Source organism: Chrysemys picta, chromosome 3, assembly GCF_011386835.1.
Source record: "Chrysemys picta bellii isolate R12L10 chromosome 3, ASM1138683v2, whole genome shotgun sequence".
NCBI classification, from domain to species: Eukaryota; Metazoa; Chordata; order Testudines; family Emydidae; genus Chrysemys; species Chrysemys picta.
The window spans coordinates 154,711,732-154,732,978 of NC_088793.1; the positions used below are offsets into that span (position 1 = coordinate 154,711,732).

A 21,247-nucleotide genomic window follows, 5' to 3' on the forward strand; every position below is an offset into this window, starting at 1 on the left:
GGCCCTAGTGAAACAGGGCTAGAGGGTGACTGGCAGTAGCCACTGAGGCAAGGTGGAGGATAGGGGGTGGGGATTCCCCTGGGTGGGAATCCCTAGATAGTGGATTACTGCTGGGGGCAGGACCCTGACAGGGGAGGACACCAGGGTCCGGGAGGGACACGGGGGCTAATGTCGAGCAGGATGGTGACCATCAGAGGGTGCTCTGGCTAGAAATGAGCTAAGTCCCTGGATGACCAGAAGGAGGCGCTGCAGGGGTGAGTCCCACTCCATTACAAGGGGGAAAAGGTATAACTAGAGAGGATAATCAGAGACTTCTTAGAGAGGAAGAAGTGTCTGGGGGTTTAGGGTGACAGTCTAGGACTCTGGGCACCCACATTCAGTTATGTTTCAATTAGGACAAGTTATTGTTGGTTGCAGTGAAGAGCTACAGCACAAACATCTTCTGACTTATTTTTTTGTTCATAATTATTCCCTCCAGAAAACTGAGAGAATGCTCCCATTTGACACCTTAAGAACCACAGATAAAACTGGGAGGGATTGCAACTACTTTGGAGGACAGAGTCATAATTCAAAATGATCTGAACAAATTGGAGAAATGGTCTGAGTTAAACAGGATGAAGTTTAACAAAGACAAATGCAAAGTGCTCCACTTAGGAAGGAAAAATCAATTTCACACATACAGAATGGGAAAAGACTGTCTAGGTAGGAGTACGGCAGAAAGGGATCTAGGAGTTATAGTGGACCACAAGCTAAATATGAGTCAACAGTGTGATGCTGTTGCAAAAAAAGCAAACATGATTCTGGGATGTATTAACAGGTGTGTTGTGAGCAAGACACGAGAAGTCATTCTTCCGCTCTACTCTGCTCTGGTTAGGCCTCAGCTGGAGTATTGTGTCCAGTTCTGGGCGCCGCATTTTAAAAAAGATGTGGAGAAATTGGAAAGGGTCCAAAGAAGAGCAACAAGAATGATTAAAGGTCTTGAGAACATGACCTATGAAGGAAGGCTGAAAGAATTGGGTTTGTTTAGTTTGGAAAAGAGAAGACTGAGAGGGGACATGATAGCAGTTTACAGGTATCTAAAAGGGTGTCATAAGGAGGAGGGAGATAACTTGTTCACCTTAGCCTCTAAGGATAGAACCAGAAACAATGGGTTTAAACTGCAGCAAGGTTGGACATTAGGAAAAAGTTCCTAACTGTCAGGGTGGTTAAACACTGGAACAAATTGCCTAGGGAGGTTGTGGAATCTCCGTCTCTGGAGATATTTAAGAGTAGGTTAGATAAATGTCTATCAGGGATGGTCTAGACAGTATTTGGTCCTGCCATGCGGGCAGGGGACTGGACTCGATGACCTCTCGAGGTCCCTTCCAGTCCTATAATCTATGAATGAATCTATGAAAAAGATAGCGAAAGCAAGAAAATGGACTTAGAAGGCATTACATTTTCTTAGCTAGCCGAAAGTGTTGCCACTTGCCAAGAATAAGATCAAAATGCAAAACAGTTATTTGGATGGCCTCATGGATTGGCAAGTGCAGAAATACTGATTAAAATGGGAGCAGGACTAGGTCCATAAATTTAATTTTGAAATCTCATTAAGTGAGGTTAGACTTCTACTGCGATAAGTGGGAGCAGTCTCCTTCTTTACAATGGCTATTTAGCAGAATTACCTGTTCTCTTAAACCTCAGTCTACAAAATGCATTTTCCCAACCAGATAGACAAATGTAGTGAAAAGTCAAATTAGGGCTCGGCGGGTAACATTTCATCACGTTTTCGCTTGATGGAGTCCATATACAAGCTAAAGGATAATAGTTTGAGGTATATTTGTTTGCTTGGGATTTTAAAACACAGGAGCACATTGTAGTATTTAATTTGCTGACCATATAGTTTTGTTTGGGACATATTTATTCCTCCTTTTTAATTGCTTTAAAACCATATAATTTTATGAGTTAGTATATTTGTATAAAGAAGTTCCATCTCAGTTTGGAAAGAGAATTGCGTGTATTAGCTGAAAGTTAATGTAACTATATCACACAGTGGGAACTTATTATTTCTTGGGGATGCTTCAAATCACCATTTATAATGAAGTTTACAGATCTCCCACACTGAAGTAATAGTTTGTAACGGGATTTAAATAGGTAGAAATGTGTCACTCACTTTTCATCTCTTCAGCATCCTTCTGGGTCTCTTTTAGAAGGTGTTGGGCTATTTTTAGTGCTTCTTCCAGCTGATGGATTTTTTGTGATTTTTCATCAGACTGGCAGCAAAGACGGTTTTTTTCCTTCTTCATTTCCTACAACAAAACATTAGTTACAAAACAGTCGATTAAGTCAATAAACTGTGAGTAGTGTGATGTGGCATACTACCCCTCTGAGTCCCATGAAGACTCTGGAAAGTTGGGCCTTGGTTTCTAAGCACTTACATGATTTAGGAACACAAACTGCACTCTTGGCAATCCTCAGAGGGCAGACAATCCTTTTGGGACATCTCCCAGCTGGCACAGATCACAGCAGTACTTAGCTGGCTCAGGATATGGAACCAGGGAGCTGCAACCAGTTCCCTGTTGCCTGCCCATAGCAGATCTTGACACAGGATAGAAGTCACCCAAAGAACATGAATAAAACCGTTGCTGCTTCTAGTTATTTTCCTTTTGTTTCACAACCTCCTAGTCCAAAATATCCAACTGTTATATCGAGAAACACACACAAGCACACACACACTCTATCATCAATCATTCTAAAATACAGAGTTGTCAAGAGACAAAATTTTTAGACAATGCTGATGTATGACAAATGTCTCAAAGCTGCAGGAATTCTGAGCTTCCTGTGTTCAAAATACCAATGAAATTCAAGGGGTTTAAATGGCCCGCCCCTCTTGCTGTGACTCAGCACAAGTGGCTCTGATTAAGAAGCATTCAACAAAAATCTGGAACCAACAACCTAACATAGCTGCAAAAAAATCCCATGCTCTGATGCTGGACTTTCACAAAACCATTTACAAGACATGCATTCTCCCACCTTCATGTACATCCCATCCCATCATTTGCAATTACAATTTGGCCTCAATCACATAGGCCATCATTAACTCTTGTTTGAATAATCGAAATCCAATGTATTTAGACTCGAATGCATCTGCCCTGAAAAATCTGCAACAGTTACAGAACACAGCAGCACACCTCCTCAGTAATACAGGTTCACTTGAGTACATCAGTCCTATGTTTCACTCACTCCGCTGATTCCCCAACAGAACACTCAATCAAATCTGTCTTTATTTTTGAAGTTATAAAGAACATGGGCCCAAAATACCATCTTACTCTCTCAGACTTCAGTAGCTGTGTTCCTCGGGAACAACTGTCTACACATCAGAAGTAAAACTAGCACATGCAGGAGACAGGGCTTTTTCAGGAGCTGGCCCAATACTATGAAATTCACTCCTGCAAAAACTTAGAATGACAACTAACATCACCATTTTTCATATTTACACTCCCCCCACCCCACCCCACCCACACACCCTTTACCTTCTGGGACAATGGCTTTCAACCTCTTTTCCATTTGCGGACCCTAGAAAATTTCAAATGGAGGCGCAGACCTCTTTGGAAATCTTAGACATAATCTGTGGATCCCCACAGACCACGGGTTGAAAACCACTGTTCCGTTGTAACGACAACCTTTCGAGGACCCCTTAGACAGTCTGCAAACTCCCAGGGGTCTGTGGACCAGTGGTTGAAAACCACTGCTCTGGGGGATATGGGAGAAATAGAAACCTCAAATAACAGATGCTAGTCACCTTAATTATTCTTAACTCTGGAAAGCATTCAGATACACCAGCAATATAAGAACTTAAAAAAAAAAAATCTCGGATGTTGCTTCTATGACTATTCTGACTTCTCTTCCCTTTCATTTTCCTTCTAATTCCAAATTAAAAGGAAAATCTTTTAATCTACAATCAAGGTTTTTTTTTAAATCAAAATTTACAGCCAAATCCTTTTCATGTAAATTGGAATAACTTAATTGATTTCAATGGAGCTATGCTGATATATTCCAGGTCAGGATCTGGCTTCATAGTTAGAATTTTGATGATAATGCTAGTCTATAGTGCTTGAAAAAGTAAAAATGTACAAATCATTTTGGGGATTTTCTCTTGCTTTAAATTGATTGTGTGACCAAAAAAGTACCCATTCCTCCATGAAATCTTATACTTAGGAAGCAGCTAATGATTCTAGAATTTCCAAATGAACTCAACCCGATATTTTATATATTTTATTTTTAGGACTAAACAAAGAGTCTTTTGAACCATACGACATAATTAGATTAGAGAAATAATTCCATATGAACTGTAACCCTATCTGTAGTATAGCTGGTGCAAAATAATTTTTTGAAACCCTGACCATACAACTAATTTTGTGCCTGGGGTCAGTCCACATGGAATCAATTGCAAAAACTGCAAGATCAGGGCCTTATTTTGTATCACATCTATAGGTCTTGTGACAGGGTCGGGCCAGAGGGCTACAACACAGGAAATCTGCCAACTGACACTTTGCTGCTCTGTTTTGTAAACAAGGAAAAATGTAAATGCATTTGCTGCCTGCCTCATTCAGTGGCTTCTTCTGTTCTGTGTATTGTACCAAACTGCCTATCTGCAAAGATTCTTTACAAAATAATTGTTAAAAATACTCAGAGGGTCTTGCTGCACCAAGTTCCACCAAAAATTTTACTTAGAGCGTTCAGCTGTGTGCTCATGCCCATCTGCACTGTAAAACACTAGAGTGATGAGTGCACTATAAAAACCTATATGGAGTAGAATACAGTGTTAAATGACTGGCCTTAAAACAACCTAAGGACTTTCCATTTGTTCATTGTGACATGACTAATGTCTGTCATGTGTGGGTATGTTCTTATCCTCTGCCTAGAGAGCAAATTGTGTGTGCAGTGTAGTGTTTTGTTTTAGTAGGGTTTTGCTTTTGGAGTTTTTTAAAAGGTACATGCTGCTGCGTGTTTATCCTGTAATTGTTATGATCCTGTGTATGTGGAGAAGACACAAACCATGTCATAACCAAGTTAAGAAAAAATATACTTTAGCCTTAAAAGTGGCTTAAATCGTGGGGCCTGACTCTCCTCCTGCTAAAGCCCCCTTTTCAGCTACATTGGTGCACAGGGAGCTGAAACTGGCAGTGGGGAAGTTTAGGCTTGAAATTAGACGAAGGTTTCTGACCGTCAGAGGGGTGAAATATTGGAACGGCCTTCCGAGGGAAACGGTGGGGGCGAGGGACTTGTCTGGTTTTAAGATTAAATTAGATAAGTTTATGGAGGGAATGGTTTAATGGTAAAACATATTAGATGAGGAATACCGAGCAATAGCAGGTAAATAGTATAATGGCTAACAAGGGTCAGGCTGGAGACTCTTGCCTACATGCTCGGGGTCTTACTGATCGCCATATTTGGGGTCGGGAAGGAATTTTCCTCCAGGGTAGATTGGCTGAGGCCCTGGAGTTTTTTCGCCTTCCTCCGCAGCATGGGGCAGGGATCGCTAGCAGGAGGGTTCTCTGCCAATTGAAGTCACCAAGACACAGGATTTGGGGACTTCATCAGCAGAGTCAAGGGAAGGGTAGGGATGGTTTTGTGGCCTGCAGCATGCAGGGGTCAGATCAGATGATCATAATGGTCCCTTCTGACCTTAAAGTCTATGAGGAGAGTGATCCTATTGGGATCCAGGAAGTGGGCGGGCCAAAGCCCGCCCACTGCTAAAAGATCCCCCCAGCCTTAGCAGGGGATCCACAAGACCTGGAAACCAAGTGATTTTGGGGGACAACTAATGAAATAACAGGGACAGGAGTGCGGTCAAAGGGTCCGAAGGGAACCTGAATGGGAATGGGAACTGAGCAGAGAACCCCGGACAGCGCCTACTGCTCCTCGAAGGCGTCAAGGGAGTCAGTGGACGCCGCCCAGAGGAACTCTGCCCGGATGCATGAATGGCCGGAGGATCAGAAAGAGGCCCCACAGTCACAGGAGACTCCATCCGCCAACCTCCTCTCCCTGGTTTTATAGATGGCCATTTTAGCCAGGACCAAGAGGAGGTTGACAAGGAGGTCCCAAGACTTTGTGGGGCCACGGATAGAGAGTGCATAAATAAGGAGGTGAGGGGAAAAGTGCAGCCAGAAATGCAACAGGATATCTGTGAGGACCCGGAATAGGGGCTGCAGCCTGGCGTACTCCAAGTAAACGTGCGCCAGGGTCTCCCTCACGCCACAGAAGAGGCAGGTGTCCTGGGACGGGGGTGAACCGCGCCAAGTACATGCCCGTACTCATGGCCCCATGAAGGAGCTGCCAACTGACATCCCCGGCAGGCCTTGGGAGCAGGGTGGAGTATAGGCTGGCCCACCGGGGCTCCTCACCCTCTAGAAGTGGCAGGAGGTCCCGCCACTTTGTGTCGGGGTCTGACACGAGAGTGAGGAAGTGCAGGGTGTGGAGCACGAGCGTGTATAGATGTTTCCTTGGCGCAGTCTGGAAAGAACCAAGTCAAGTAGCCGGCTTATGGTGAAAGGGCGGGGAGGCCGTTTGGGTCCACAGGGAAGGGGCCCGCTACAGGAGAGTGAGAGAAGGCAGATATATGAGCCCCAGATTAAGCAGGTCCCTTTTCCCTGGGTAAGATAACGGGGCAGTTTCAGAAAAATCAGGAATTTTCTGAAACCAATTAAGGCAGGCAGGCTAATTAGGACACCTGGGGCCAATTAAGAAGCTGCTAGAATCAATTAAGATAGGCAGGCTAATCAGGGCACCTGGTTTAAAAAGGACCTCACTTCAGCCAGTGAAGGGTGCGCAAGGAGCTGAGAGTGAGAGGGCGTGCTGCTGGAAGACCGAGGAGTACAAATGCTATCTGGCATCAGGAGGAAAGTCCTGTAGTGAGGATAAAGAAGGTGTTGGGAGGAGGCTATGGGGAAGTAGCGCAGGGAGTTGTAGCTGTCACACAGGTGTTACATGAAACTCTGTAGACAGCTGCGATCCACAGGGCCCTGGGCTGAAACCCAGAGTAGAGGGCAGGCCCAGGTTCCCCCCTCTCCTTTCCCCCTATTGGATATAAGAGGAGTCAGGGTGACCAGACAGCAAGTGTCAAAAATCAGGACAGGGGGTGGGGGGTAATAGGAGCCTAGATAAGAAAAAGACCCAAAAATCGGGACTGTCCCTATAAAATCGGGACATCTGGTCAGTCTAAGAGGAGTTGACTTGGACTGTGAGTCCCACCAGAGGGGAAGGTCCCTGGCCTGTCCCCCTGACCCAAGGTGGGTCAGCAGAGACTGCGGGGATTGTTCTCCTTCCTTTTCCCCATGCTGGCCAGTGATGAGGTTAGCTGAATGAACGGCAGGTTTGAGCCACAAAAGTGTCCAAACTGAGGGCTGCCGTGAATCTCTGAGGTGAGCAAATCCGCCAATAAGCGCAGGGCTCACCAAGGCAGAGGAGGAACATTGTCACAGTCTTAAGATGGTCCAAAAAAGGACAGCCAGATTAAGACAGTATCGAAACACAACTTCTGGTGGAAATACACTATTCTCCAACACACAGCTTGCAGAGTTCCCCTGTGAGTCAGTAAGGCCTAAATGGCACCAGTTCTTACTGATTTCCAGTTTAAATTGTTAATTATTCCAGTTGCCCCTCTGATTTCTTTACCTCAAAGTTTCTCCTCAACTCATTTTCCTTTGACTGGCTTGCCAGTAAAGCCTCTTCTGCTCTGCACAGCCTCTCTGTAAGCTCATTGGAGTTGTTTTCCAAATGATGATTCACTGCTATTGCCTATGAGGAAAACACATCACATTTTATTTGTAGTCATATTTAATCTATTTAAAAAATTAAAAATTCCTGATGTCCCTTTAAATGATGAGCTCCAAAGATCCGTTATAAAACAAAGCAAAAAGAATAAGCTATGTTCTGCTTCCTCTTACAGAAAGAGAACTTTGGAGTAACTGTTGACTTCTGCGTTGTATAACTAAGAGCAGAATTTGGCCCTAATCCTTGAAACTCAGCATGAGGGTTTTAAAAAAGTACAATTAAAAATAGGCCAGATATCTGAAAAATCCATCCTCCTTTCACTGTCCAGTCCCGGGTTCTAGATTCTCTATCATACCAAAACCAGTACATGTTAAGGTAACACAAATCTTTAACTCAAGACTGGGCAAGGATATGAAAAATATTTTCAGGAACATTTTCAAGTATATAGTTGTAATGTATAAATATATTCATAATTTAAGCAATATTTATAGTACAGTCTGTTAATCATTGGGAATCCTAACCAGAGCTTTCTTTTAAGTTCAATCATAAGGGCAGCAGATTTAACACTTGCTCTCAATTTTTGTTAACGTAACATATTTTGTCAAAGCAAGCACCTATTAGGTTTAGAAGATGCTTCCCCATTCCCACTCAGTCCTCAACTGCTCATTTGAGAGGTAACGTTTAGGTGTTGGACTGATGATCAGCTATCACCAAATATGCTATTGAACAGCCAACAAACAGAAAGGATCAATACCAAACTAGACTCAGTTCTGTACAATCCAAATGTCGGAGAAAAACACAGTTCTCACTTTTTGTTTGGGTACAGCAAGTCAGATGCTTTATTTCTCTCACACAAATATCAAGAGATTGACAAATTACTCTACCTTTCCCACTTACTATATATTCAAGGAATAGGTTACATGTTCTTAAAAAACAGTATTTGTACACCTTAATTCCCTGTATTTATGGACCAACAAAGACATTCAGCTTGCACCTCTGTCTCCAGAACTACATTCTTCGGGGGAAAGGGAAATTAGTGTAGTGCTATGCTCAATCTTAAATTTATCACCTGACTTTATATCGCTATCTAAACCAGGAAGTTAACAAGACCATAACTGTGACACCACCAAATTCTAATTGGTTTTCAACCTTTTTAATCTGTATTATATCTGTCATAAGAGCTCTATAGTACTCCAAATTAAAAAGGAAGTAAATTTATTACCAACATCAAGAGAGAAAAAAATGAGAATGAAATAATTTAGCTCCATTCTAGAAAGGAGTACGCTTTTCTGGATAAAAACCTTTAGACGTCCAAGTTTCAGTATGAATCGAGTGTTTCAAGAGTAAACATGGAAAGAAGAGTACGTGTAGTGGTTAGTATTTTCTCCGCTGTAGAAAATGTTTGATTAATGTGCTCACACAGCTAGGATGACACATAGCTATGCCGGACAGCTATCGTGGACAAATTTAGAACCTCTGTATTAAGTCAGTGTAGACCATGTGTATCAAAAATAAAAAAGCAGTTTTCTATTAGAGAGTGTGGGTAGAAAAGAAGCAGTGCTCAAATCCGAACAAGTCTAAAGGGAACGGTTCCAGGGCATTACCCCCAAACTGCCTTTGGGCCCATCTGCTACCTCAGTTTACCTTCAATCTTGCATCAAACCAGCTATCACATGTGGCGATTTTACAGTAGTGCTCTCTTCCAGTTTGGTTTATTATCATAACACAACACTCAAACATACCCTTACCAGCCTCAATTATTCCTTTCCGTTTATAAGGCCTCAAGTTTTTCCAGGTTTTTTTCAGAACATGCCCATCCCTGCAGTCCAGCCCCTCCCTTAGCTGGGATTTCTGCATCCTGCAGGTCCATCAATGGAGGCTTATCCCTGCACAGTTTCCAGTTCCTTGTAAATCTCTTCCCCCCAAAGTCTTCTGCCTTAGAGTTCTGGAAAATTGTCACCTGTCCACTTCACAGGCTCTCTGCCTGGGAACTAAGGAGAGAGAGTGTGTCTCTCTGAACTTTTGGGGCGTGGGGGGGGGGGGTCTCTCTCTTGAATGACTACAGGCTGCCATGCATCTAAACCAGCAGGCCTGTTTAGATGCATGCTTCTGTCACATGACCCTTGTATTCATTCCCATCATACAGGGAGATGGGCTAAACCTGAGAAAAAGTGCAGCTGTGCCCCAGTCTTTGAATGGACCAGCTCACCCTGTGACAGGAACATAGCGCAGCTTGCTCTGACCTGTGATGTATTTAGTTGCACTTAAATATTAGTCATGTATAGATCTTTAAACACAAAAAAGAGGACAGTTAAAATTTTACATAAAATAAAAACTCAGCATCACCACTTCCATTTGAATAGTTGAGATATTAAAAATCCTACGTTGTCAAGTTCTGCCCGTAGACCATTGTAATCGTTCTTGGCTTGCTGCAAGTCCTGGTTGAGTTTTATCTCCTTGCACTGCTGAGCCACTGTCTGTAAGGCACGGAGCTGACGTAATACTTCCTAGAAATGTAGAAGATGGGGAAGGGGGAGGGCGGAGGGAGAAACACACTCCTGTTACATGTTTCTAGTCAAGTTACTATAACTATTAACACTGGAAAACATGGGGGAGGGACTGTAAATAGTCTCTGTAAATAGTTACTAATTACACTAAAGCCCTCTCTTACAGAAGCAAAAAGAGTTTAAAAACCATTTTTAAGTAAAGCCTAAATTCTGTTATGGCCACTAATGGCCAGGACTCAGTTTGGCCAATCAGAGTAGCCTACTGAATCTGTTACACCAACACAGGTGGATCAAAAAAATACTAGCAAATAATGGAATGAAGCTTATGTATCAATTCAAAAGTAGATCTCCATAACAACATTGAGCATTACAACTAAGCAACCAGACTAATCCCCAATAATCATGATCCTTTGGGGGAAAAATTCCCTGCTTTGCTATGATTACATGTTTAACTTACTGCTGTAAAAATGTTTTTTGTGAGGAAACTGCCTTAGTTTTTTTCAATTTGACTTAACATAAGACTGAGTAGCAACAGAAGTTTGGTAGAGGGGCATTCACTCCTCCCGCCTCAGTTCTGGGGGAGCAGAACTTCACTAATGCACACCTCCTAAAATCCTTAGGAATCTAGCCCATCTCCTGTAATTTTTAGGAGATGCAAAGTAGATATCCATCCAGGTATAATTAGTTTTTGAGGCTTCTTCCCAGCCCCACGGTCCTTATGGTTGGGGCTCTACATGAATTTGAGAGGGAATTTATGTTGGGGAATAGGGCTATGAGGGGCACAGGACTTTTAGTAGAGGGTGTTGAGGTTGGTAAGGAAAAGAGAGAGCTAAGTGGGGGAGCAGAAAGTGGAGGAAGATAGGGAAGGGAAAGCACTAGTGGCGTCTCCTTGCAACAAACCTCTCTGCCAAACTTCTCTTGGCAGCAGTTGCAGGACTCCCCTCTAACAAATCATAGCAGGTTTGTCAGATGGAGAAGGTAGTGAAGTGCTAGTGCTTCCCCTCTGCTTTCTCCTAAGCACCCTCGTATCCTCCAGCAAGACACCTGCTCCATCCCATGTCCTCAAGTACCCCCACAGCCTGTTCCCACTCTCATTGCCAGCCAGAGACCCATCCTATGAAGTCCCCAACCCTCTTGGATCCCGGTGATCCACTTCCCCAAATCTTTATGTCTCCCCCACTTACCCCCAGCCCCTCTGCCCTCATACCCTTTCCAAAGGCCCACTCCTACCCTGGGCTGGCCTGCCAGGAGCAGAAGAATGCAGGTGGCGAGGGTCACACTCAGGAATAAGTGAGCCAATTACTAGCAAAATGTTCACACTTTTTTCTGATTTTTTTATCATCTAACTATAAATTAGAGGTGAACAAATTGGTAGCCTGCCTGCCCGGCCTACCTTGAAGAAATACGGATTCACTTCCTCTTACCAAGTTATAATCACCAGACTACTATTATCAACAGGTAGGGAACATGGCTTTAGTCAATTTAATTCGTGGTAGGCCAATAAATTGTTTCACTAACAAATGCAGATCCATCCAGCTGCCAAACTAAAAGAAAAGAAAAAATCCAAATAAAAGTAGCAAGGGAGAGTGTGACAAAGGAGAAAAAAAATAAAAGAGGGAAGATCAGAGTGGAGATACTTAAAATATTTTCCCACTAACTTTCCCTCAATTTGAATATGAGCTACTAAAGTTTGCCCCTTAGTAGCAAAATCAGAATATCATATTACAAAAAAGTTATTTTCTTTACACTAACTGGTTTCTTTTGAGCTGTTTTGGCTACATGGATCCTGCTCTAGGTATGCATGTGCCCCATGTGCATGAGATTGGGTTCTTTTGGGTTGACAGTGCACAGTGTAGCATCAGCAGGTATCTTAATATGCACGCACACACACACACACCCCCCTCACACACACATAACACTGAGGGCAAAGCAGGCCCAGCCACTTCTCAGTTTCTTTGCCAATACAGAATCCCAAAACTAATGGATTTCACAATAGTAGAGAAAGAGGACTGGTCGTGGGGTCCATGTGGGCAGAACAGCCAGAAGAACCAGAATTACTGTAAGGTAAGTCTCCCACTATCTGTTAACATGGATCTCACTTTAGGTGACTAACAGTTATCTCCCTGTGGAGGGGGATGTCAAGAGTCTAATTTACATAAAGACTGCAGGACTGCCCTAACAAACTGGGCATCAGATCTAGTAGTTGCAACTAGCGAGTATTGCTGAATAAAAGTAGGCAATGAGCTCCCACTGGCTCCCTACCAAATTTCTGACATAGGAACCTTCCTCAAGCATGCCCATGTCACTTGGGGCCTAGCATAGTTTGCTTTAATATGATAGGGTTACCATTCATCCGGATTCCCCCGGACATGTCCGGATTTTTGAGCTAAAAATAGCATCTGGGGGGAATTTGTAAATGTCCGGACTCCCCCGCCCCGCATGCAGAGCGCGCGCGGCTAACAGGGTAGCTGGCTGGATGGTGCCACTTACATGGGGCTCCGACAGCCAGAGAGAGCCCCTCTTCCACCCCCCTGCAGCAGAGATCACTCCCTCCCTCCCTCCCTCCCTGCATTCGCAGATCGCCTCCGGCAGTCTGGAGCTCTGCCCCCGCTCCTCCTCCCCTGCCAGCCAGCCTGCCGGGACGAACGGCTCCGGGCATTCCTGAGCAAGCTCACAGAGACGTTAGGTGAAGGCCAACAACAAGGGGGTCAGGGGGTTGGAGAAGGGGCAGGGAGGTTTTGGATGGGGCAGTCAAGAGACGGGGGGGTTGGGAGTTCGGGGGGAGCTTTCTGGGGGAGTATGGATAAGGTTTTGGGCAGGTAGCGGGTAGAGTCCTGGGGGACAGTTGGGGGGGGTCTTAGGAAGGGGCAGTTAGGGGATAAGGAACAGGGAGGCTTAGGTAGGGGGTGGGGTTCTGGAGGGCAGTTAGGAGCAGGGATCCCAGGAGGGGGCAGTCAGGGGACAAGGAGCGAGGGGGGGGGGGTTGGCAGTTCTGGGAGGGGCTGTCAGGGGGCAGGAGTGGGGAGAGGAATTGGAGCAGTCAATGGGACTGGGAGCAGAGGGGTTTAGATGGGTCGGGAGTTCTGGGGGGGCTGTCAGGGGATGGGGAGTGGTTGGATGGGGTGTGGGAGTCCCAGGGGTCTGTCTGGGGGTGGGGGTGTGGATAAGGGTTGGAGCAGTCAGGGTACAGGTAGGGGGTAGGGTCCTAGGGGGCCAGTTAGGATTGGGGGGGTCTCAGGAGGGGGCAGTCAGTGGACAAGAGGCAGGGAGGCTTAGGTAGGGGGCGGAGTCCTGGGGGGCAGTTAGGGGCAGGGGTCCCAGGAGGGGGCAGTCAGGGGACAAGGAGCTGGGGAGAGGGTTGTGGGTTCTGAGGGGAGCGGGAAGTGGGAGGGGGAGGGGCGGGGCTAGGGCAGGACGGGGGTGGGGCTAGGGCGGGGCTCCTCCCGTCCTCTTTTTTGCTTGCTGAAATATGGTAACCCTATAATATGAGAAGGTGGATCTAATTTAGTTAGTTCACAGAAGATCTTTATGCAGTCAAATATCCATTTCAAAAGTCTCTGGGTTGAAATAATGAGCCCTCTAGACCTGTCCCAAATATTACAAAAAAAGTTCTAGGCCAGTTATGGAAAGGCTTTGTTCTATGGAGGAGGTAGAAAAGTGCCCTAAAGACACCACTCATATGAAGTTTTGCCTCTCCAGGAGTCAAATGAGGTTTTGGGGGAAACACTGAGGGTCTATGCCCTGATGCAAACAAAAGCCTGAGACCACTCTGAATAAGAACCTAGGGCGAGATCAAAGAACAGTCATCTTGTCTTTGTGAAATATAGTAAAAGAGGTCCTGCCATTAACGCCTAAATCTAGTTTATCCTTTGAGCAGAGATAACAGTCACCAAAAATCCTGTCTTGATAGAGAGGTGATAAAGGCTCTAACAGGGAGACGGGGGAGATCATTAGGTGCAGGAATACAATACTTTGGTCCCAGGAAGGTCCCTCACTTGGGGAAGTGTAGTTGCTGTAGCCAACTACACTTGAGCACCACAATCTCCAGCGGCATGGTTCCAACGCAGGGCACAGGGCAGCCTCCATCAACATGGCTTTTAATCAGATATCCCTGTCTTTAAGAGTGCGAGGTCTGAAGTTTTTGCAGATCCTACACTTCTCTTTAATATGCGCCTCTCTGAGGCACTTAAGGCAGCTCGTGTTCAGGTCACTAATAGACATAGGTTTGCTGCACCCAGCCCATGGCTTAAACCCCAGGGACCCGGCCATACCCCGTCCTTGGGGCTATGTCCCTAATGGGATTCCGCTCCTAAATGCTAACTGCTAACACTACAGTAACGATATACAAGAAAAACCCAGAGTCCAAAGTTAGAGAAACCACTATCGGACTTGTGAAAACACGAAGCGTTCCAACAACCGTCACTGGTGGAAAGAAGGAACTGAGAGGGCATGGGGCCAGCAGGGCCCAATGTACCAGCGCATAAGCACAGGGCTCCATAGGTTGCCAAAGCCGGCCCTAGGGGCCGCGCACACATCAAATATGGAATCAACATGAGCAAGCACTCAAAGAAGAAGAATCCAATGTTGCGTGCCTGAGGCACATATGCACCTAGAGTGGAATCTACATGGACAAATACTCAAGGAACAACTTGTTCACTCTGGTAAAGCAGTCTGGAGGCAACTTTAAACTTGTGAAAAAATGGGTCTTGTCTTACCTTTTCCCGTTCTTTTCTTTTCTCTTCTAAGGACCAACGATTAATTTCAACTTCTCTTTGCCATTTCTGTACTCTTTCCATGGTTTGCTCCATCATTTCAGTCTATAAAAAGTTTAATCATAAATCACAGTGATGCAAGGGGAATATTTATTATTTGTACTACAATAGCAATCCCGCCCCCGCAATCAGGATTGAAACCCCACTTTAGTAGGCACTGTTAAAAAAAAAAAAAAGACCACATACATACGAGGAAGTCATGGTCTCTGCCCCAAAACTGCTTACAGTCTTCCATGACCTAGTGAACACCCACACAGGTATCCCATCCCAAACTGATAACAGATTACACTTGGCTATAGTACAAGTGTGTGCTAAGTTTCAATAATGAGCAGCAAAAACTAAAAAAAAATAGAAGTGTTTAGGCACAAGAGATAAATTCAATGCAACTTTCAATTTACTGGGAATCAGCACATTGATTCAACTGAAAAAAATTAGTGAACTATTTTGAACAGCAAGAACAGAAGAATTTTCATTGTTTAAAGTAGGTTAGACTGAAATTTTAAACTGAAAATCAATATGCTATCAATTCCTATAAGAAGCGTTTCAGTTTATCTGTCATAGAGGAAATTCTCCTATTAGAAGTGTTTCAGTTTATCTGTCATTTTATTAAAATAATAGATTGCTTGTAATTTTGGTGGTTTATAAAGAACTAGAGTACACTGAAACCCCATTTAATAAATTCCCAGTGTAATTTCTATTGTGAAAACAATCTGCTGATAAAAGTCTGAAAGTTGTCCAAAGCACACTACTATACATTTTCTCAGAACACAATACTACCGTCGCTCCTTTGCCTCTTACAGTTTCATTGTATTCACAGCATGTTAGGGAGACTTACAACCAATTTACCAGAAAGCTGTCCTAGCAGAATAACTGTTTTTCTCTCCACAGAACACATTTTTATTTTCTGAAATCTTTTCTTTAAGACAAGTAACTATTTTTAAAGGTAATAAAAAAGTGAACTGCTGCTAAGATTTAAATCATCTTCATGGTTGGATGCTTTTAAAACAGAAGATGAACAATTTACTTGAATATAATTTTAAAAGGATGTGAAAAAATGCTGCTTTTGCTTTATTTCTTAGTAGTTTAACACAGTACAGTACTGTATTTGCCTTTTGCGGGGGGGGGGGGGGGGGAAGAGGGAAAGGGGGTGTCTCTGCTGCTGCCTAATTGTGTTCTTCTGGTTCCAAATGAGATTTGTGTGGTTGACTGATCAGTGTGTAACTCTGGTGTTCGTAACTCTGAAGTTCTACTGTAAATTATGGAGCCACCATGAGCAAGCACATACATAGTTAAGCTTTGTTGGAGAACTGTGTAATGAATTGTGTTAGTCAAATATGTACTAAGTAATGTTAGAGAAATTATTATATATAAAACTATAAGAAAATAGGAAGGAATTTTTGCTTTTTGTATGTATTTTTGCTGCTTTAGATCATCAGATTTTTCTGAAACAGTCTGTAAATCAGAAAACTGGTTTGTGTGTCTCAGAAATAAAGTTCTTGACCAAGCAGAGAGCAGGGTAGAGAAGAGAGCTGTTAGCTTTCAGTAAGTCAGGTACAATCCCTCATCCTCCACCCGTCCAACACGTAAAAACTCAAGACCACAAAAACAGATGAGTAAAAAGAATAAAAATTGCTGTAATGCAAGTACAACTGCATGGAGCCAGTGAGCGTGACAGCAAGGAATAGATGCATTGGGAACTACATAGATATAAGTAAGTTTTAGCAGAATAAGCAAAAAATGTATTAATTTGGGTTAGTTATTGTGATTTATGCAGGAGAATCTTTTAATTAGGGGGTTAGAGTGGAATATATACGGATAAAGACACAGATGAGGTAGCTTGCTATACTGAGTCTGTGCAAAGTTACAGAACAGAGGATTAAAAAAATAGACGATTGACATAATAGTGGAGAAGATACAGAGGAAAAATAGCCAAGCACAGCAGAGATTTGAAAAGAGTCACCCTGTCCCCAAGAAAGATAACTTGAGCATTTCCTTTTCTTGTCTTATCTTTTTTTGCATGTTTATGTAATTCATAGGTGATAATAGCATTGTCTGAAAACATATATAATAAAGGCTAAAATAAATTGTGTCAGCCTAAATTGAAGTGGATTTGGTTCTCACCCAACAGGTTGACATTGGCATTTAAAATGGAACTAAAAATCTCTGTTTCACAGTATAATAAATTAATCTACTTTTCAAGTTTAGCAGAGTTACACTTTAAATGATATTAATTTTCTGCATAAAATAGTTTCTTACTTTGCCAAAGAAAACAATTTAAAAAAAATCACAATATTAATAAAATTCACCACTTGTTCTCTCACCTTTTTCTTGGCTTTGAATATTCCAGTGACAGACCACCCCAGACTCTTCATATATTCCATATTTAATAATATAATATAATTCAATCAGATTTCCAACTCATTTAAAGAAGCTAGACTGTAATAAGAAAAGCTCCTAACAGTCACACCTAGAGGTTATAGTGACAGAGCTATGCCAGTAACTCAGGTGATTTATAAGTAGCATCATTGTGACATCAGAAGTAGCAACCAATCAATCTTTCCTCTGCAATTTGCTCAGTAACTCAGGTGATTCATAAGTAGCATCATTGTGACATCAGAAGTAGCAACCAATCAATCTTTCCTCTGCAATTTGCTATCAGTCACTGAAGTGGAGAGGGCCTATTCACAGGTCAAAAGTTCTCATTGTTAAATTACTTCAACATCTGTATACAAACATGGTAATAACACTGGATTGGCTCAATGTCCCTGGCCTCAACCTACTCCCAGCCAAGACCGTCTCTCCATGGGCTCCTCACAGAGGTAGCAAAGAACAGCCCTTACTGTACCTCTCCAGAGGGAAATTCTTAACCCCCATTCATGTGATGGTATAATCTTCAGCATCCTGTATATAGGGTGTAACATTCTTAAGTAGGCAGCAGAATCTGCATGCATCCATTAAAACCCTGACAGCAAAGGGTAGGTGAGAACCATCACATCTACAGAAGACACATGTGGAGGTCCCTTTCTCCACGGCAACATAACTTCTTTCATCTAAGTGTGTATGGAGGGGCACAAAGGGGATGGGAAAAGAGTTAAGCTAAAGATAAATATGAAGAATCATGGAATCCATGACTTGCATGAGCTACAATGTTCTACCAAATGCACAGGAAAATTGTGGAGCTGCAGCAATTGGCAGAGGCCAAAACATTCAGCTGGACTTCCCCATGTTCTCAGGAATTCCTGTAGCCCCTCAGAGTTTCTCCACTAATCTCAACTCAGAGTGCCTGCAAAGTTCAGAAGCTCCACCAGAACCTGCAGTCCTCCTGGTAACAACAGAACCTGAGGAATACAGACTGGTTAACCCCTATCGTACTTCTAAGCACTACAATGTTCCCTGTTACTTAGCTAGGGTTACCATATCTAATAAATAAAAAAAGAGGACCCTCCACGGGCCCTGGTCCCGCCCATTTCCCCACCCCTGGCCCCGCCCCAACTCCGCCCCTTCCTTGCCCTAACTCCGCCCCCTCCTCTCTCCCACTCCCCGCCACCGGGAAAGGGCTGCCCAAGCTCTACCGGCTTCAGGGTTTGCCGGGCAGCCCCCAGACTCTGCGTCCCCGGCCGGCGCTTCCCCAGCGCAGCTGGAGCCCGGGAGGGGAAGCGCCCAGCCGGGGGCGCAGGGTCTGGAGGCTGCCCAGCAAACCGTGAATCCGGTAGCGCTCGGGCTTTGGGCAGCCCCTATGCCTCCGGACCCTGCGCCCCCAGCCGGGCACTTCCCCTCCTGTACTCCGGCGGCGCAGGGTCCAGAGGCACGGGGGCTGCCCAAAGCCGGTAGCGCTCGGGCAGCCCGGCTCTTAAACAGAGCCGAAGAGGAGCAGAGCCTCCAGCTGTGGCGGCTCTGCTCTTCCCCAACTCTTCGGCTCTGTTTAAGAGCCGGGCTGCCCGAGCGCTACCGGCTTCGGGCAGCCCCCTTGCCTCCGGACCACAGCCGCCGGCCGGGCACTTCCCCTCCCGGGCTCCGGCGGCGCAGGATCCGGAGGCATAGGGGCTGCCCCTATCGTACTTCTAAGCACTACAATGTTCCCTGTTACTTAGCTCCCCCATTGTTCTCTGCATAACACCGGGGACTCTCTGCCAGCTTTCTTTCTTTGCATGGAAAAGATTTCAAAATGTCTTAAAAAAATAATCAAGAAAATCCCCAGGCAGAAACCAAACCAAACAAATCATTAAAATCTGTGAGTAAAGTTGACAGTACATGTAAGTGTTTTTTTAAATTCATAATAATGCTGCAGTTATTAAAAACAAACAAAATCAAACATTAGAAACCAAGGTAATTCAGAGTTAAGATCAAAATAAAAGACAGCCTAACATTTGAAAATAGGCAAGTCCCTCTGCCCCTAAAGCAGGGGTGGGCAAATTTTTTGGCCCGAGGGCCACATCGGAGTGCAAAACTGTATGGAGGGCCGGGTAGGGAAGACTGTGCCTCCCCAAACAGCCTAGCTGCTTTACATATTTCCACAACAGAAATATATCAGCCATGATGCCTAAGCTCTGGTAGAATAAATGCTGAATGAAGCAGGAGAATCCATATTAACCACTTATTAAACAGGCCCTCACACAGTCATTTATGCACCTAACTGGATGAAGATCTAAAAGATTTCATCCTTTGCAAATTAACATGCCAAAGCATGTCTGACATTCAACATAGAGAGCATAGCAGCAGCCTTAGAAGCGGGTGGTTCAGAGAAAAATATAGGCAGGTGAATCTGCTAGTTCAGATGGAAGTCTGTGACAACTGTCAGTAGGAACACAGGATGTGTCCTAAAGACGCTTTGTCCGGACCTAAGGCATAAGTTGGGCTTTGAGCAAGGAGTTGGACTAGATGACCACCTGAGGTCCCTTCCAACCCTGATATTCGATGATTCTATGACCCAGGGCCTGAAGCTAGTCTCACTGCTTTACCCCTTAAGTACATCTGGAGCAGGGCTTCTCTAGATTTGCAGGTCCTGCAAGTGAAGGACTTGCAAATAGAACATTTTCCAGGGATATTCCCCCAGACAAAATAAATATTTTAAATGCCAAATATTAAAGGGTATAGTGCCCTTGTTTGATGGGCAGTATGTAAATCCAGGGGACTTAGAAGAAGCCATCCAGGCACCAGAAAGAAATAGCTATTCTGGTTAAAAAACCAAAATGCCAATGGGCAACAACTAACTATCCCTATCTATACTATGCACAAATTTGAAAAGAGCCAGTTATTTTGTTAGCACTGCTCACTGCCCATGTTCATCTCGAAGCCAAGAAGCATGAGAGGAACTGAGTGGTGGCTGGCCTGCTCCACCCTTTTATGCCCTCGGTGCAGGACATGAGGCCGCTCAAAGTGCATGAGACTCTGAACCTGGGTGAGTGGGGTACATTGCACACCGTCAGCAAACTGTGCATATGGATAACCACTGAAGGGGAAAAAGTTACAAAGGGATAGCAGTGGTCTGTTCACTAAACCGATAATACACTGGCTTTTACAAATTGTCCTAGAGCCAGTACAAAAAGCCCTTGATCAAAACACCAGTTCAGTATGGAGACCTAATCTTGCAAACTCTTATGTGAAGGACTTAAAAACAACACATTTTCCAGGAAGAAAGATTAGAGGCTAGAGTCACTGACGAGGCAGAGTTGAGGTTGTTTGAGAGCCTTAATGATTCATTTCCAAATTTTTAAATGTTGGGTTGTGATTTACGTTTAAATTAACTTTGAATTTCCTGTATTTTTAATACTTGTTATTTTTAATTACTACAAATTTATTGTAAGGGACTCTCATCCTTAACTTGAGTTTACCCAAGTATTTAGCCTGCGATAGTTTAGAATCCAAGTAACTTTCCCCTTAATTTATGGTAGTTTAGGCTTGAAATGTTAAACTATATGACAGTGACCCTTTAAGGTCACAATTGGCCACCAGGTGTCATTCTTGCTCTATGTAATATTATTGGTAGGGACTACTGTCCATTTTGGTCAATTTTACCATCATAGGATTTTAAAAACCATAAATTTCATGATTTCAGCGATTTAAATCTGAAATGTCACAGTGTTGTAATTGTAGGGTCCCGATCCAAAAAGGTGTTTGTGTGTGTGTGTGTGTGTGTGGGGGTCACAATGTTATTGTGGGGGCTGGGGGGTTGCGGTGCTGCTACCCTTACCACTGTGCTGCTGCTGGTGGCAG

The 21,247-nt window shown here is 44.0% G+C and overlaps 1 protein-coding gene across 3 annotated transcripts in view; it reads right to left on the reverse strand.

Annotated features, from left to right (window-relative positions):
- Positions 1 to 1,763: 1,763 nt before the first annotated feature.
- LOC135982473 (centromere protein F-like) overlaps positions 1,764 to 21,247 on the reverse strand; it is a 240,687-nt gene continuing 221,203 nt past the window's right edge. For 2 of the 3 annotated variants that reach the window (XR_010599856.1, XR_010599858.1), the window contains 3 exons: positions 14,978 to 15,079; positions 10,140 to 10,262; positions 6,585 to 7,779 (listed from right to left, as the gene is read on the reverse strand). The gene's annotated coding sequence lies outside the window, so the exon portion shown is untranslated. Of the gene's footprint in view, positions 2,289 to 6,584; positions 7,780 to 10,139; positions 10,263 to 14,977; positions 15,080 to 21,247 lie in introns of those variants that run through there. The other variant, XR_010599857.1, reaches the window with a different exon arrangement.